General features: G+C 32.1%; 1 pseudogene; it reads left to right on the top strand.

Moving 5' to 3' along the window:
* The first annotated feature begins 1,809 nt into the window (after positions 1–1,809).
* Positions 1,810–12,496, top strand: LOC114748989 (phosphoribosylformylglycinamidine cyclo-ligase, chloroplastic/mitochondrial-like; annotated as a pseudogene).
* The last annotated feature ends 4,719 nt before the right edge of the window (positions 12,497–17,215 follow it).

Raw genomic sequence — 17,215 nt, 5'->3', positions numbered from 1 at the left:
TTGGTTTTGGTCCTAAATATAAGACCCCCTTTTCATATTTATCAATTTTCTCTAAATTACCTCTATGGATACTCCCTCAACCATAATTAAGTAGAAGAAGGAGAGAGGGTATTAAAAAAGATGATTATGGTGGTTTTAGGAAAAATATGTCACTTTCTTATAATTAACTAACTTACCTAACTTCCTTAATCTAATCAAATTAGTTAAATGGGTCTTATATTAAGGACCGGAGGAGTATTTTCATATTTTTTCTTAGTTTACAAAATGGGTAGTGCAAATCCCCGCGAAAGCGTATGTACAAATTATTTCACATTTCATTCAAGTCCGGAGAGGAAATTAATGAGATAGTGTACCTGTTGAATTTTGATAAGCTTTATGAGTTGTTCAATTAATCATGGAAGTGTGTCGCGAATAGTTACACACATATATATACTTTTTTATTTTATTTATAAGTTACTTTCAATATGTTTCATACAAATTAATAAAAACTTTAAGTTTTATTAACTTTCATTTAAAATTCAACAACTTTTTAAATTTATCTATATTTAATATATATTGTATCTTAAGTAAACAAAATCAATATAATAATAAATAAAAATAGAATTATATATCCAAATAAAAAATTTCCTCAAAGTGACATCATATTCATACGAAGCCAAAATATAACTTTTAAGGATCGACTTTCAATGACCTTTTGCACAATTAATTAATTGATGGGTCTCGAATAATCTTGAGATTGAGCATAGTACCTATTTATTTTTATTTTTTGCCAACCTTGCGTCTTTTTTATCCCATCGTTTACTTTTTGAGTTTTAGATACTACTTTCAGCCCTAAATATAAAAGTTAATTTGTCATTTAATTTGATTTTAAATATAAATTTCAATCTATTTTGTTTTTTATATTTATTTATTTTTTTAAATAATCCTTATAGTATTTATATATATTAAAAGATTAAGATGTAATTTTAACAATACAGTTTTGTGCTAGGAGCATATAGTACTATTTAGTTTTGAAGGGTGTAAAAATAAACATGATAACTTAAAAAGGAAGCAATTTAGCCACTGCGGTGCGGTTAAGAGCACCAAATGCCCGTCTCTCTCTTTTTCTTTTTTCTTTAATGTGTGTCCCACTCATTTCTAGCCGCCATAACTTGGTCAAATACTTCTTTTCTCCCTCTTTCCCCATGCTGCTCCATCTCTCTCCATTGACGCAAAGCTCTTTCTTCTTCATCAGTGCTTCTTTGATTTTTTTGCCAACCAATGCTTCTTCATCATCATTCATTAGACCAAAACACTAGAAAATTCAAGAAACAAAATCAATACTTCTTCCCTCATATCCACCACCATTCACCTGCCCCAGTCTTTATCGTTTGTCATCTTCGCAGCCACCATCGGTCTCTTACCTCTCCCCTACCAATGACCTCCTCATCTTCTCTACCACTAGTAGCCTCTTCCCTCTCTCTCCCACCATAATTGACATCCTCCCCCATACCACTATCCTCTTCCCTCATTTCTGCCATCATTGTCTACCTTTCCCCTCATCTTCGCTGTCGATCTTTTCGGTCATCTCTGCAACTATTGTCAGTGCTTGTTCCTTCTCCACCACCAGTGACTTCTTCATCTTCTCAACCACTGACAGCTTCTTCCTCTTCTTCTTCTTCCCGACCATCATCGACCTTCTCCTTTTTCATCAAAGTTATCTTCAGAATCAAAGCTTTAGCGAAGCTATGTTGTTGAGAGGATTAAACTTGTTGCAAGAGAATTTAAGAATTTCAAATGAACAGAGAGAGATGAAAATGGGCACTGAAAATGGGAGAGAGAAAGATAGGAGTTGGGAAGGTAAGTCAAAGAGAGTGAAAACATATGAGAGAGAGAGGGAATGGCGAAGATGGCATGAAAGGTTGGTCAAACCAAGAGGGGAAGCAAAAAAATGTGGGGCCTATAGAAAGAGAGTTGGAGCATTTTCATTGGATCGTGCAAATGATGTGACAATATGTGGAACCCGCCAAACTATAAGTAACGGCAGTTTGGTTCTCTTAATAATAGCGGCTAAGGAGATGTTTGGGTAGAAATAAAATCATAATTTTAAAAGTGTTTTTATGTTATACGAAGTAAATATATAGAAGAGTTTGTCTTGATTTGTAAAAAAATACTTTTAAGAAGTGTTTTTGGGTTACCCAAACACCCCCTAATTTGCCCCTTTTTAAATCATTATGTTTACTTTTGCACCTTGTGTCAAGCGCTCTTGGTATAAAATTTGATTGTTAAAATTACACCTTAATCCTATATTTAATGTTTTATGAAATGATAGTTTTAACTAACACATGTGAGTAATAAGGGTATTTTAGGAAAGATAATACATATTTATTATAAATAACTAACTTAATAAATTTTCGTAATCTACTCAAATTAGTTAATTAGCTCTTATATTAAAAACCGGAGGTAGTATAAAATCTAATTGCAGGATTTATTTAGTCCTATGTATATGGTCTTTATTTTCTTATGTCTTCCTCATTTAATATATTTTTATACATTATCTTCGCTTGATTTCACCATTTTTTCTCACTTTAGTTATCCTTCACATTTGCTAGCACCCCCACTGAAAAGTGATACATATTTTTGGCATAGTAGTAAAACTTAACTAATAACTAAGACTTGTATTTAGAACCGGTTAGTTTGGAAAAGAAGTATTTTTCTAGTTCTAAATATAAGACCTATTTAATTAATTTGATTAAATTAAAAAAAGTTAGATAAATTACTTAATTATAAGAAATATGATATATTTTTTCTTAAAATACTATAATCATCTTCCTTAATATCTTTTATCCTCTCATATTTGATTATGATTGAATGAGTGTTAATAAGAATAGTTTAGGAAAAATTGATAACTATTAAAAATAGATCTTATATTTAGATCAAAATTAACTCAATAATTAGATCCTATATTAAGGATAGGAGGAATACTACTTTTCACCTTAATTCAGGAACTAAAAGGCTTCTTTTTTTGCCATGAAGCTAATTAAACTATCACATTATTGGCATAACAAAATTCCACAAGGACATGAAATTAAGACGAAATTCCACACCACGTGGGGGGAAAACAAGGCAAAAATCTAGCCAAATGGATTAGGACATACTTATCTGGTCAAAACAATTTATTTTCCGAGTATGTGATGAATAGTCAACCTTATGGGTCCTCCTTTAATTGACATATATATTTCAACTAAAACTACAAAAAACACAACACGTAACAATACAATATTAATACTAAAATAGGAAACAAAAATGTTAAAGCGAAAACAAGTTTAGAAGCTGCTTATTTGGGCTTGTTCTCTGAAGTAAGCCTACAAACTTATAACTAGCACTGATATATTTTTTTGACCAGCAACTAGCACTGATATTTGACATTAGCAACCCCGTTGGGGAGAAAATTAATTGTAGGTTGTCTTGATAATGAATTAAAATGAGGAAGATTGCTTAAAAATCTCTTATTATAAAGCTTATTATTTAAAGCTATCTGAAATATCTTTAAAAATTTAGATATAATAACTCGTATTCAACGAGTGCAATTTTTTTCCACCTATATATAGCATATCTTTATTTATGTGTAAAATAAAAGGCGTTTGCACACATCTAGAGATAAGTTGGACGTGCTAAACATAAGTTGGGGTTAATATCATCTTAATTCTAAAAATTAAAATTAGGGTTAATACCATTTTTAATTTTTAAAATTTGATTTGATTTTAATTTTGGTTCCTAAAATTTGAAACTAATGATTTTAGCCTTTAAATTTTGACCTCATTTTGATTTATCTAAGGATTTTTGATATCTCAAATAATATTTTCAGTCCCTAAAACAAGATTTTAAGAGCCAGAACTATTAGTTTTAAATTTCATGACTAAATCTTAAAATTACTTTGACTCATATTGACTCATATAGAGCCAAAATACAACTTTTATAAACAATTTTCAACCAAGTTAGGTGGCACTGAATGTGGTGGAGAGGAAAGCGCGAAATGTGAAAAGGGTGTGGAACATATTATTTCAAAAAGTAGCCAAATACCATAATCTTTTGAAAACCACTTTTAAATTAAAAAATATGGTTTGGGGTATAAAACCATAGTTCAAAATTAAAAATATATTTTAATCTTATATTTTTGACAAATATATATACATATATCAATTATTATTTTCGATTCTTAATATAAGAGTTAGATAACTAATTTATCAATATTAAGAAAATTAGTTAAATTAGTTATTCATAATAAGTATATATTATATTTTTTAAAATACTTGTTAATCATAATTGGGCTACTATTTGATAAAAATTTTAGGAAAAATTGGGGATAAATCCCTCATTAAAAATTTATTTGGTAAATAGGACCTAGAATGGTTGATTGCACAAGGAAAGATTAGTTCCATACAAAGGAAGATAAGTTATACAAAGGAAAGATTGTTTGCACAGAAAATTATTAGATATAAGGAATTCATTTACACATAGAGAAGATGATTTACGTATAAAAGAATCTTATTTGCACAAAGAAAAATTATATTGCACATCGCACAAAGGAAGATCATTGCACATAATGAAAGATAAATTGCACATAAAGGAAATTAAGTTGCACATAATAGAAGCTAAGTTGCACAAAATTCTTAGGTCCTATTTGCCAATTAAATTTTCAATGAGAAATTTATTCCCAATTTTTCCAAAATTTTAATAGGTACAAATTGACATGTGGACTACTTTAAAAAAAAAAGGATAAATGTATGAGACAAATTACATTAAGATCTTATATTCAAAATCAAATTGAATATCTAATTAGCTCTTATATCAATGATTGGAGGTAATATTAATTAATTTATTTTTTCATGTACCATTTATTATTTAAAAATTTATTATTTCAAATACAAAAATAAATTAAAATATATTTTATGTAATTATTACATTAACTTATGTTTTTTTAATAATTTGTACATAAAAAAACATTTTGATAATAGCCATTCAAACATCTTCACATTTTTAAAATCACTTTTTTTCACAAAATTTATTCTCAAAACCTATTCTTCAAAATTCTATTTTTCAGAAGTTATTCTCTAAATCATAATTTAGTTTCACCCAAACAACTCCTTAATAGAGTATGTAACGCTTGACCAAGTTTGCCAAAAAAAAAAAAAAAAACAAAATGAAACGTTTCACTAAGATTTTAGTGAACATGTAGAAAAATAAAATAAAAGGTAACCATAATTTATTTCACTTTGTGCTTTCCTTCCCTCTTAAATTACAAATTCTAACTATATCTACAGGATCACATGATCCCCAGCCTTTATTTTTTTAATTATTATTATTAGGGAGAATTGCAATTAGATCCTACCTAAAAAATTAAATACAAAAAGGTCTATTGAAATCATGAAATTATTCTGAAGTCCCAAGAGACTTTTTTGTAATAAATTTTATTTGTTTAATTACTAAATTATCTTTCTTTCTTTTTTTTTAAGTTTGCATTAATAACTGAAAGAGCAGTAGTTGACAACTTAGAGTGCAATGATTGACAACTATTACGGCTGGTTTGACAACTCATACGTTACATTTTGTGATATGCTGAGAAAATGTGTTATCAAAGCAACCACGATAGTTGTTAATCTTTGCACCCTAAGTTGTCAACCACTTCTCTTTTAATTATCAATGCAAACTTTTTTTTAAAAAAAAAAAGAAGGGGAATTTGGTAATTAAACAAATAAAATTTGTTGCAAAAAAATTCTTAGGACTTCAGAATAATTTCATGATTTCAAAGGACCTTTTTGTATTTAATTCCCTTTAATGAGACCTAATTACAATTTCCCCTTATTATTATGCCTTATAATTCTTTTTCCAACCCAATCTCCTTAATTAGACTTTTTATTATACAGTGGGGTTAATATAATTTTTGGTTCCTCAAGTTTATGTTCATTTTAATTTTGATTCCTCAAAAGGTAAAATGGTTTAGAATTTGTTTAGTTATAGGGATTAATATTTTAAATGAAAAAAAATTTGAGGGATCAAAATCTATAGTTTGAAACTTGGGAGACTAAAATCAAAATGAGTATAAATTTGAGAGACCAACAATTATATTAACCCTATATAGTATTATAGAAATTTTCCCCTGGCTTATGCATGCAAAGAACATTCCTTATTAAAAATACTATCTTCGATCTTTTATATAAGAACTAGTTTGACTTTTAATTGGGTTTTAACTATGAGACACAAATCTGTTACTTCTTGACAATTTCTCCCTGAATGCTCATTTGGTTACTGGTTGAATTCTTTATGCGCTTCAATTATCAATTGCTGAAGCACTCACTGTCTTAAGCTTTCTATGGGATCTTGCAACAAGTCTCAATTGTTTTTTTTTCTCTTGTTAGTTGCTATAAATTTTAAGCTGCTGATTGGTTCACTGATTGTTGTGATCGTAAATTGCTGGAAAATTTCTTATGTGTATTTGGAGGAATTGCCTAAGAGTCAGCTTCTGAACTTTGCATTTTCACTGAACCTTGATTTAACTAGTTTGTGAATTGCATGTACCTTGCTGAAATTCTGCTAAAACAGATTCTGCAAGGCCATTAGGTACGGTGTTTTAAACCAATTTGCAGCCGCTTATATCACTCCTTCATATTTTTCCTAACTTACAGCATTCTTTAGGACTCTATGACCGAGACATTTCGTCAATGGGGATTGGAACTCTGGAGGTAGCTGTGATAATACCATCCCCTTGTCTGTTGGAAACGAGGTCGTACAAGATGGACCTAGCGATCTAACTGTTGATGGGTCCCATTCAGTGCTCATCAGGTGATGAGCACCCAACTAGATTTGATATTATTAAATAATTATTTTAAAATAGAAAAAATTATATTTTTAAAGAATGATAGTTAAAAGATTATTTTTATTTTTTATCCTATACTTATTAACATAATTATTTTTGAAAAAATAAAAATAAATGTAGACCGTTCAGATCAGATCTGGACCGTCCAGATTTGACGAGCACCCAATGTAAATCCAACTGTTGATGGTGCATTAAGGGCTACGAAGATTAAGATACTGGATATAACTGCTCTTTCTTGATTGAGGGATGAGGCTCACATGTCTCGCTGCACTATTCGAGCAGCAAAAATGACCGCGATTGTTTGAATTGGTGCCTACCTGGAGTTCCAGATACTTGGAATGAACTCCTTGTTTCTCAGATATAGCCTTCCAAAGTGGGAGCACTTCCCTTCTTTCTTACGCAACAAGAAGACACATAGGCTGTCACAAGCAGAAGCCGTCCATTCTTTGTGGTCTTGGATGACCAATAATTATTTGCCGTCACCATATTTATGTACTACTTTTAGTTCTTAATGTAAGATCCAAGTGTAATTTGCGGTACAAAATGGATTTTATATTAAGGACAAAAGGTAGTATTACTTTCCAAGTGGAGAAGAATACAGGCGGAGACAGCATAAAACTTCATGAGTTCTGCTGTACCTAAGAGCGGAGCTTGCATAGAGTCTTCTTCATTTTATTAGCAATTTGAAGTGTTGTATTACTATATTATTCAATAGGAGAGAAAATAAAACTCCTCGACCTTTTTATGCTTAGTGTTTTGCTTTGCTGTATGAGTATCGGACCTCATTCTGTCGAAGTCTAAATCTTGATAATAATAGTTTATATAAATAGGCAAACGGTAAATTATTTTCTTCTTTCTTAAAGGTATTTGAATTACATTTTATGCATCTTTTTCTTTTATAAAATTTAATTCTATTTATTTTTAATTAAACTATCTTTATATTTATTTCTTATTTGTACAATATATCAAATGGTTATGTTTATGTACGCATAAAAGACTAAAATAATTTGATAGTGAATTTCTCTAAATTATACATTTATCTTCACCTCACTTAGAGTTTAGGAAATTATTTATCTATAATTTAGAGTTTTACGATGTTATCTGCTCAGAAGAATAAAATTTGAAAAAGGCTATATGCAGTATTATACACTTTCGAAAGGTGGAAGGTAGGGTGGTTATATACACAAACTTGGGAGATTAAGGCTACGATTGTTTATTAAGGAAGGTATGTGAATTGAACAAGTTAAATGATGATTGAAAAACTTATAAATGTATAATAAATATCATCAAAGATAAATACAATGTCTGAAAAGAAAAAAAGAAGGTACAGTTTGATTTATAACAAATAATGTTAACAAAATTTCAATCCTTTGATAACATTTTTAACAGCTGGTAAAAAAAAAAAACATTTTTAGCAGTGGTTATCACTATATTTAACTATTTATTCTTTTTGTATCTTTTTTTGACCAGCTATTTATGTTACCAACCTGCCAAAATGCAGATTGCTCTGGCTACACTGTTGGATCGTCAATTCATTTTACCATCTCTACTATGGTGTTTATCAACCAACGGGAAGGAAAAATTTGAGGGGGGAAAAAACCTTAAAATTATCATTTTTTAACTTAGGCACTTAAAAGTTAGAAATAATATAAAAAAAATGGTGTCTGATTAGATATTTTGCAAATGTAGTTAAATCATAAATGAGTCAAATGCCTTTGTATCGTATTTGAAAAAAAAGCTACCAACTTTGTCAATACTAGTATATTTCTTGTAGTTGGTTATTCAACATTTGTCATTGTTAGTTCACAACTTGTTAATAAATAATTTGTCATTATCAATATGCTTCTCATCATTTGCTGTTCAATCCGTTTACAATTTCTTAATAAACTTTTGGAAAAATCATATTGGAGGTACTTATACTTTTTTTCAATTTTCAATTTGGTACCTATGTGTTTTTTATTCTTAACTAAATCTTTAATTTTGCTCTATTAACATCATTAATCCTTATGTAGAGACTAAAAATATTAATAGAACAAAGTTATAAGAGCTAATGTTGCTAAAAAGATAAAATTAAATGTTTAATTAAAGGAGAAAAAATACATAGGTACCAAATTAAAAATTGAGAGAAAGTATAGATACTTTCAATATGGTTTTCCCTAAACTTTTTGATATAAAAGCATTTTAGTCATTTAACTATATTTGCAAAATATCTTATTAGACATTACTTTCTCTTCCTAAAATTTTGAAGTGTTGTAATATCATATTTTCTAGATTTTTTATCAGTCATTTTTCCTTACAAAAATTAAAATAATAAATAAAATCTGAAAATAACATAGTGAGGGATTACGGTAATTGCTCACGAGCTAACAGCGAAAATCGAATTTAAAATAAACGCAATCTTAAATAAAATCCTAAATATTCATTATATATTTTAAATTTACGAACTGAGCGCGAACGATCGCGCCTCCCTGTTCTTCCGGTGCTCCATCCTCGACTGTTCTCTTCTCATTAAAACCCCCAAATTCCCCTCGCCTCCGTCACCTTCGTTCACTGTTCCACGCTGTAGCTTTGTTCCTCCCTCTGCGCCGCGCTTCTGCAGCGTCCGCTTCCGTGCTTGCCTTTGCCTTCATCGGCTGTGCTTCTCCCTCTTCTCCAGGTTTTTCCGTCTTCTCTTTTGTCCTTCCATTTGTTCGGTTTCTTCTTCTTCTTATTTACACAGATTTCAGCTTCAAATTAAATATGCTTCTTGTGTTTTCTTTTAACAAATTTCTGCTTCAAATCTGCTTCCTTTGCGTGTGTTTTCTTTTCTCAAAAATTTCTAGTGGATACCTGCTGCATTTGTGTGCGGGTGTGTTTCCCTTAGATTGTTCGTTCTAAAGATTATATTATATTTTCTGGAATTTAAATTTTATTAAAAAATATCAAAAGAATAGAGGCAAATTTATTTAAAGTAGTGTTTACATTTTATCGTATAAATTACGCTCAGCTGATATATTACTGATATTCTGCGACTTATAAGCAGCAAGCAACTGTGGCTGTTTGCCACCTTAGACTGACCCTTTCCTCCGCTGGTTTAGGTTCTGAAACCTTCGATTTCTCTCGCCGTTTACACTATTCTTCGTAATTCCATTCTAATAGCAGTTTCGTGATAGCCACACAGATTCCTCATCACAGTTATGAGTATCGGAGCTATCGCGTTGCTTTGCTGGTGTTTCCATCCGACCAAGGCCTAACAAGTACAATGAGAGTTGTCAATGCACAAGTAGCCGCAATGGCGGCAAATTTCATTCCGTACATGGAGCGGTTGAAGAATTGAGAATTGGATCAATTGCTTCATTCAGCCGTGTAAAATCTACGTCGAGGGATAGTGTCGTAGCAGGTTTTGAACAATAACCAATGTCTTACATACAAGGATGCTGGCGTTGATATTGATGCTGGTTCAGAACTTGTACGAAGGATAGCAAAAATGGCGCCTCGAATCAGAGGCTTTGGAGGTCTTATCCCCCTTGGTATTTTCTCTTTCAACCGTGGATTAATCCTTCTAATAGGTTTCGATAAGGTAAGACTGTCCGACTTCTTTTGGATAGATAATGATTCATATCTTGTCGCCGGCACCGATGGTGTGGGTACTAAAGTGATGCTGGCTTTTGAAACCGGAATTCATGAGACTATTGGGATTGATTTGGTTGGCAACTGGATTCTTTTGTTTTCCTTTCCACAATAAAAAAGAATCACGTCTTGGTTAATACTTGTGTTTTGATTATGCTCTTTACTTTAGGTTGCAATGAACGTCAACGACATCATTACTTCTGGGGCACAGCCACGATTTTTCCTTGACTACTTTGCCACGGGCCACCTCGATGTTGACGTTGCTGAAAAGGTAGTAATAAATGTGCATAGAGTTGCATAAAATTAGCCATAAATTTTCTTCATGTTCAAAGAACGACAACTAAATATTGATTTATCAAGTATCAACAGAATACTAGAATAGTTTATCATATTCACACCTAATTTTGTATAATGCAGGTTATAAAAGGAATCGTTGATGGTTGCCAGCAATCTGATTGCGCCCTCTTGGGAGGAGAGGTATTGAAACTCTTATAATTTACTTTATTTGTAGCAGGTATTTAATTTATTGTTCATTAATCCATTGGCCCTCACCAGATGACTAAAGCATTACTGTTAAATTATTTTTTCCTTGGCTAAGTATAATTCTCCACTCTGTGTCTGAAAGATGAGCAGTCACAAGTTCTGGGATTAGATGTAGTCTTGAGCTTTTGTAGTCCAGATTTACTGTTTAGATTGACATTTTAAACTATCAACTAGAGATTATTGCTTATTTTTTTCAGTTTAATATAGCAAGGTAGATAACTGACATGTAATTCTTCTGACAGCGATCTGTGTTTAACAGTCAAGTACTGAAGTAATTTGTTCAGCTGCCATTTTATCGCAGAAAGATTAACCTTATGAATATATTATTAATTTATTATTTGAATATTTTTGATGTTATAAATGGACCTTCTTCGTTATGCTCACTCACTGACATTCATGTATCTGACGTTATAAATGCTAAGATTCTTTTTTTTTTTAACAAAAAATCATTTTATTAATAACGAGAAAGAAGTGTACCAAACAACCAGAAACAGAAACCAAAAGAAACAGACAGAAGCTACAACAATCCAAAACACCTTTAAACAAACAGCAAAAGGGGGGGAAAAAAAAAGAAGCGAAAAAGGTTGATTTCATATCTTTTTCAGACTGCAGAGATGCTTGGTCTCTATAAAAAAGGTGAGTATGATCTTAGTGGCTGTGCAGTTGGCATCGTAAAGAAGGACTCTGATCAATGGGAAGAACATAGCTGCTGGTGATGTTCTTATTGGTCTCCCATGAAGTGGAGTTCCTTCTAATGGCTTTTCTCTTGTTCGGAGGTCAGATGTGGGTGAAGAATCCATTAGATTTTGCAAATTTGTCCATTTAGTTTTATTCTTGACTAATATTAATAACATAGATCTTTACAGAGTGCTTGCTCAAAGCGGTCGTTCCCTGCAAGACCAACTTCCTGCTGGGGATGTTTCGATTGCAGAAGCTCTAATGGCCCCAACTGTTATTTATGTTAAAAAGGGTCATTATCTTTTGTGATTTTGATAATGCTTGATTTATGTTTTAAGTTCCTGAATGCATTTTTACTGACAAATGAGTATTCTTTCTTAATTTCAGGTTCTTGACTTAGTTAGCAAGGGAGGGGTTAAGGGAATTGCTCACATCACTGGTGGTGGTTTCACAGATAACACACCCAGAGTGTTTCCTGAAGGCCTTGGCGCCAATATATAGAAGGACTCATGGGAAGTTCCTCCTGTTTTCAAATGGCTTCAGGAGGTAAAACTGCTGCCATTTTATATTTCCATTGAAAAATGATTTTGTTGAAATTTATTTGATGATTTAATACTGATGATTTCTTACATTATTAGGCTGGAAAATATAGAAGACAGCGAGATGAGGCGAACATTTAACATGGGCATAGGGATGGTGCTTGTAGTGAGCCCTGAGGCATCAATTAAAATACTTGATAATAGGAACGAACTGGACAGAGTCTACATAATTGGTGAGGTTGGAAGAGGCAAGGGAGTAAGCTATTGTTGAATCAGGTATTTTGACTATAATCGTGTTACCTTTTAAATACATTTCCATGACACATATTTCACATTTTAGATCCAGGTAACTGGCTTATTTGGAGCTTTGTCTCTTCTACATAAAAGTTCCTGGGTTGGCAATATTTTTATCGATGCACTAATAATCGAATTGCTCGTAAAGATGTTCTGTTTTGCTTTTTATGTTACAAGTCATTGAGGTTCAATGATCATGCCATGTATGCCGAAAACCTAATCTGTATGCCATGGATTCCCATCTTTTCTAATAAAAGCCCCAGTTTTTGAAGTGTATAAAGGTTTTTTTTTTTTTAATACAAAGTGTATAAAGTTTCTAATTACATTGAAAGGAGCATGGTCTCGCAAAACAAGGACTTGAGCAGCGCTACGGGTCTTCAGGTTTTAGGCCCTGATGCTTTACGAGTGATGATTCAGTCTACAGTCCATATCTAGTTTTGTCCTTTCCTTTTTATCCGTTGTATTGGGGCAAAAAAAACACTTAGTCAATTCAACTGTTTAAAGTTTAGGAAAATTTTAAAATAGATATTTTTTTTGCCAAGTAAATATGTTTATAATGTAAAAGAAAAGGAAAGAAAGATAATAATAAGTGAAAAAAGAACAAATCTAACAGTGGGCGCCTGGACGGCGGGGTTAATTAATAATTGGAAGAAAAAAAAGGGTTTTGCAAACCAATAGTAGGGATCACGTGCACCCCTACTTATGCGTTAAAACATTGGATTCCCCCCACTCTCTCATTCTGAACAGCCGCGACCTTTGCTGTATTGTTTTCTTCGGCGCCTCCTCCTGCACAGCGCGACACTGAAAGAAAGAGCCTGAGAGTGAAGTAAAGAGGGCAGATTTGAGGTTTGGTTAGGTGTCTTCCAGGAGCTTGGTAAGTTGTTATCTATTATTTTTTAAAATTTTCTTCTTTTTATTGTTTTTGGTTTTTTTGACGGAGGAAAAATTTAGGGTTTGATAGGTTTTGAATTTTTGGGTCTTTCAATTGATAATTTAGTTTTTAATGAAGTTAATGAAGTTACAATAAGAGTTCCGTGGTTAACAATTTTGCTTAGTTGATTGATTTGAGGAAATTTACGTTAGGATTTGATTGAGAAATTATGATTTATATAACTGACTCTTAAATTTGAATTGGGAGTTTACGATAGAATGTAAATAGTTATGATTGCGGGTGAAACTTTAAAGGTTGGAATTATAGAAGTTTAAAGAAATTAAAGATCTTAGTTAGTTAATAATTCTAAGAAATGAAAAAATTCATGGAAAAAAAAAAGAGATTGTGATGATGGTTTGAGAAATATTTAATTATGGTTTTTTTTCCAATTAAAATGAGCAACATTTTGGGAATTTTAGGAGGATTGGGGAAAATTTTTATTGTTAATAATTTTATAAATCAAATAATTCTCAAATCACCATTGCAATCTCATTTCTTTCTCCAATAAACTTTTTTTTTTAACTTATTAGAGTTATTAGTTAACTACAACCCCTCAAATCCTCCAAAATTTCAATATTTAAGATTTCACCCAAAATTATAAATATTTATATTCTATCACAATCCTCAAATCTAATTCGTTCAATCATCAATATAAATCCAATAAACCAGAGTAAATTATTAAATTTGAATTTTACAGCCCATTATCATAAGTCACAATTTATCAATCAAATTTCTCAAATCAATCATTTGAACAAAAATATAAACCATACAATTTTTGTTCTAGCCTCATTAGCCTTATTAAATACTAAGTCATCAATTTAAATACCAAAAATTCAAAATCTATCAAATCCTAAATTTTTCCTCCATCTAAAGAAATAAAGTGTTTAGGCCGCTTTTTCTTGTTCACAACTCCCAGCCTAAAGAAATCAAGTGCCTTCGTAGTTGACGGCCCTAATCCACATCACAGAAACATGCAAAGGGCAAGGTTGTTGGTGATTTTGGTATAGAATAATATTGAAAAATAATTTTTTAAAAACTGTTAAATATTGATGATAATTTTGGGCTTGCACCAAGTCCATCTTATATGAGGTTGTTATCTTCAATCAATCTCTTTGCAATTCATCCCCTGATTTTTGTTATAAGGGATTCTCGTATATTTCTCTCATATTGCCAATTTTTCTCATACCTGCCATCTTTCTCTTGATGAAAAAAGAAAAACGCAAACCAAACGGAATACAAGTTAAACAAGAAAGAGAACGCGAACTGAGAAGAGGTCACCTGATGGTTTTGATCTCGAGCAGTGTAGCTCCTGCAACAAGAAAACCTGGAAACCTCGACTTTGCGAAGTAAAAGTTAGAGAGAAGTCTCTCTATCTCTCTCTCTCTAGTTTCTAGCTCTGAGTTCTCCTAAAATCCATCAGAGTAACTGAACAACTTCATCAATGATAATATGATATATTAGCAGCTCAGTTAAGCCTCATCATAATATATAAAATTTTCCAAACTAAAAGAAGTAAGATGCATAGATGATTTTCAGGGGAGCACACTCCGTGCTCAGTGATGATGAGTAGAGAATGCTCATCGTAATTTGAACCACTTTGATCATTTTTAGATTGTTCACATTGAATTTAACTTTTTTAATATATTTTAATCAACCTTTTATTTTAATAGATACAGAATTTAAAATAAATATAATATCATAACTAATATATCTTTAAAAGTTAAATTTATTATTGAAAAAATTGTATATTAAAAATTTTAAATTTAAACAATCCATATTAGATTTTAGATAGTTTAAATTGCATTACAGTGATGAGCACATAAGACCCTGATCTTCAGTACATAAGTCTCAAATTTGAAACAAGATTGCTGCCTTGTTTAATTCAGGGTGTGTTTGATGTGAGGGAAAGGGGCTCAAGAGTGTGTTTGTTGTGAGGGAAAGGGGTTGTTTGTTGTGAAGGTAATCGAAAGAAGGGAGAAAATAACATACCTTAATCTAGACGGATGTGGAGTCATTGAATATGCAGGCTAGAGGAACATTAAGGGTCAAGGTCAATTTGATGTGAAGGAAATAGAGGGGAGGAGAGAAGAAATTTTAATGAGTTTGATTTTAAAAAAAAAAATTTTAAAGAATACGGTTAAAAACTTTTACTTAATTCTTTTTTACTATTTTATCTTACATTTTTTATTTATTAAAATTTTACAAGCTCATTTTTCTAATTTTCTTCATTCCTTCTTCCCATTTCCCTCACACTAAACAGTTAGTAAACGATTAGAGTCGTCCATAGGGGCAATCATATCGGCAGACTCACCATTCAATTACGACAGAGCATTTGAAGCGCGTCCGTCACGTTGTTCCGAGATGGTAAACGCCTAACACTCCAAGATAGTAAACGCCTAACTTTGTTGACTACCTGAAGTGACTACATTGGCTTGTAACTTTGCTTCTTGAGATTACATACCTCCACTTGGTTTAAAAAATGGGAAAAGCAGGATTTTAAAATTGTAATAAAGAGAAGATCTAAAATAAAAGAGTTATAAATTAATTGAAAGTTTTTAATCCTAGTTTTTTATTTTTTTTAAAATTAAACTCATTAAAATTTGGACTTGACTTTCCTCTTTTTCTTTTACAGTCTGCTTCCGTCCTCTATCCCAAAACTATACTCTTTTGGGTAAAATAGGAATGGAAGCACTTTTTTTTTTTTTTTTTAAAAAAAAAATCTGATAGTTTAAAATATTATTCTTTTTGGTAATTTTACGCAAAGGTCCGTTAATATTCCATTGGGTAAGATGGAAGAGGTTTTGAAGGGAGCGGAAGTAGAATTGGAGGTGAGGGTAGAATTGGCTTTTAAAATGTGTTTGGTATGATGATGAAATTATTTCACCTATATATTCATACCAGGAAAAAACTAGAATACCCATGAATTTTTTTTGGTCTGAAAGCAGAAGTTTCAGAGACCTCACGAGGTCCTTCAGTCTCGACATGTCCATTGAATCCTTGATTGACAGTAAGAGATCTTTATTTGAAAACTTAAGCAAACTGAAGAAAATCATAAACCCAAGAAGAAGAATCATAGCATAAGCCTACGAAATTCTTTTTTCATTAACGATAGAATCATATTAGATCATAAACCAGGACTAGATCATTTGAAATCAAAACAGGGATTTGTCAAAAATAAAATCAGATTACTCCTCCCTGACCTTCAACCATCAGGACCTCTGAATCTCAATCGAAACTCCTTAGGACCTTCAGATCTGAGCATGGCCACTGGTTTGCGCTGTCGTCGCCGCCCCCGTCGATGGTGGAGGAGGGTCGTCGGAAAGACCCATCGCAGCGACCACAACATCTCTCCATCAGAATTTTGACAACGGATTTCGAGTTGGGCACCTCAACCTTCATTTTAGAACTCCTCCCAACTCGCATCGGTCATGTAATCACAGGAAGAGGATCGAGTAACTGCACAAGGATGTGTTCGAACCAAAACAAGAGACGAGGACCAGAGATTAAGGGAGAGGGAGAAGAACGCTGCCTAGTTACTGAACCTCGCCGTCGCCGCCCTTGCCACTGTTATAGCTCGCCGTCGCCGCAAAAGAGTGTGGGGAGGCGGTCGGGTGAGATGGTGTGAGGAGAGGGAAGGGCCATGATGCAGGAGGGGCAAACTTGTCAATTAAAAAAATATATGAAGGTATAATGATCCTAAAATTTTACTTCAATTGAACTTCCTTCAGTTTCATGAGCATACCCAAGAACCCCCTTCTATTACCT

This window comes from Neltuma alba, unplaced genomic scaffold, assembly GCF_004799145.2.
Source record: "Neltuma alba isolate B1F8T4 unplaced genomic scaffold, ASM479914v2 tig00005886_pilon, whole genome shotgun sequence".
In the NCBI taxonomy this organism is placed as follows: Eukaryota; Viridiplantae; Streptophyta; class Magnoliopsida; order Fabales; family Fabaceae; genus Neltuma; species Neltuma alba.
The sequence above is the reverse complement of the archived record's forward strand: the minus strand, read 5'-3'. Positions and strand labels throughout refer to the sequence as shown.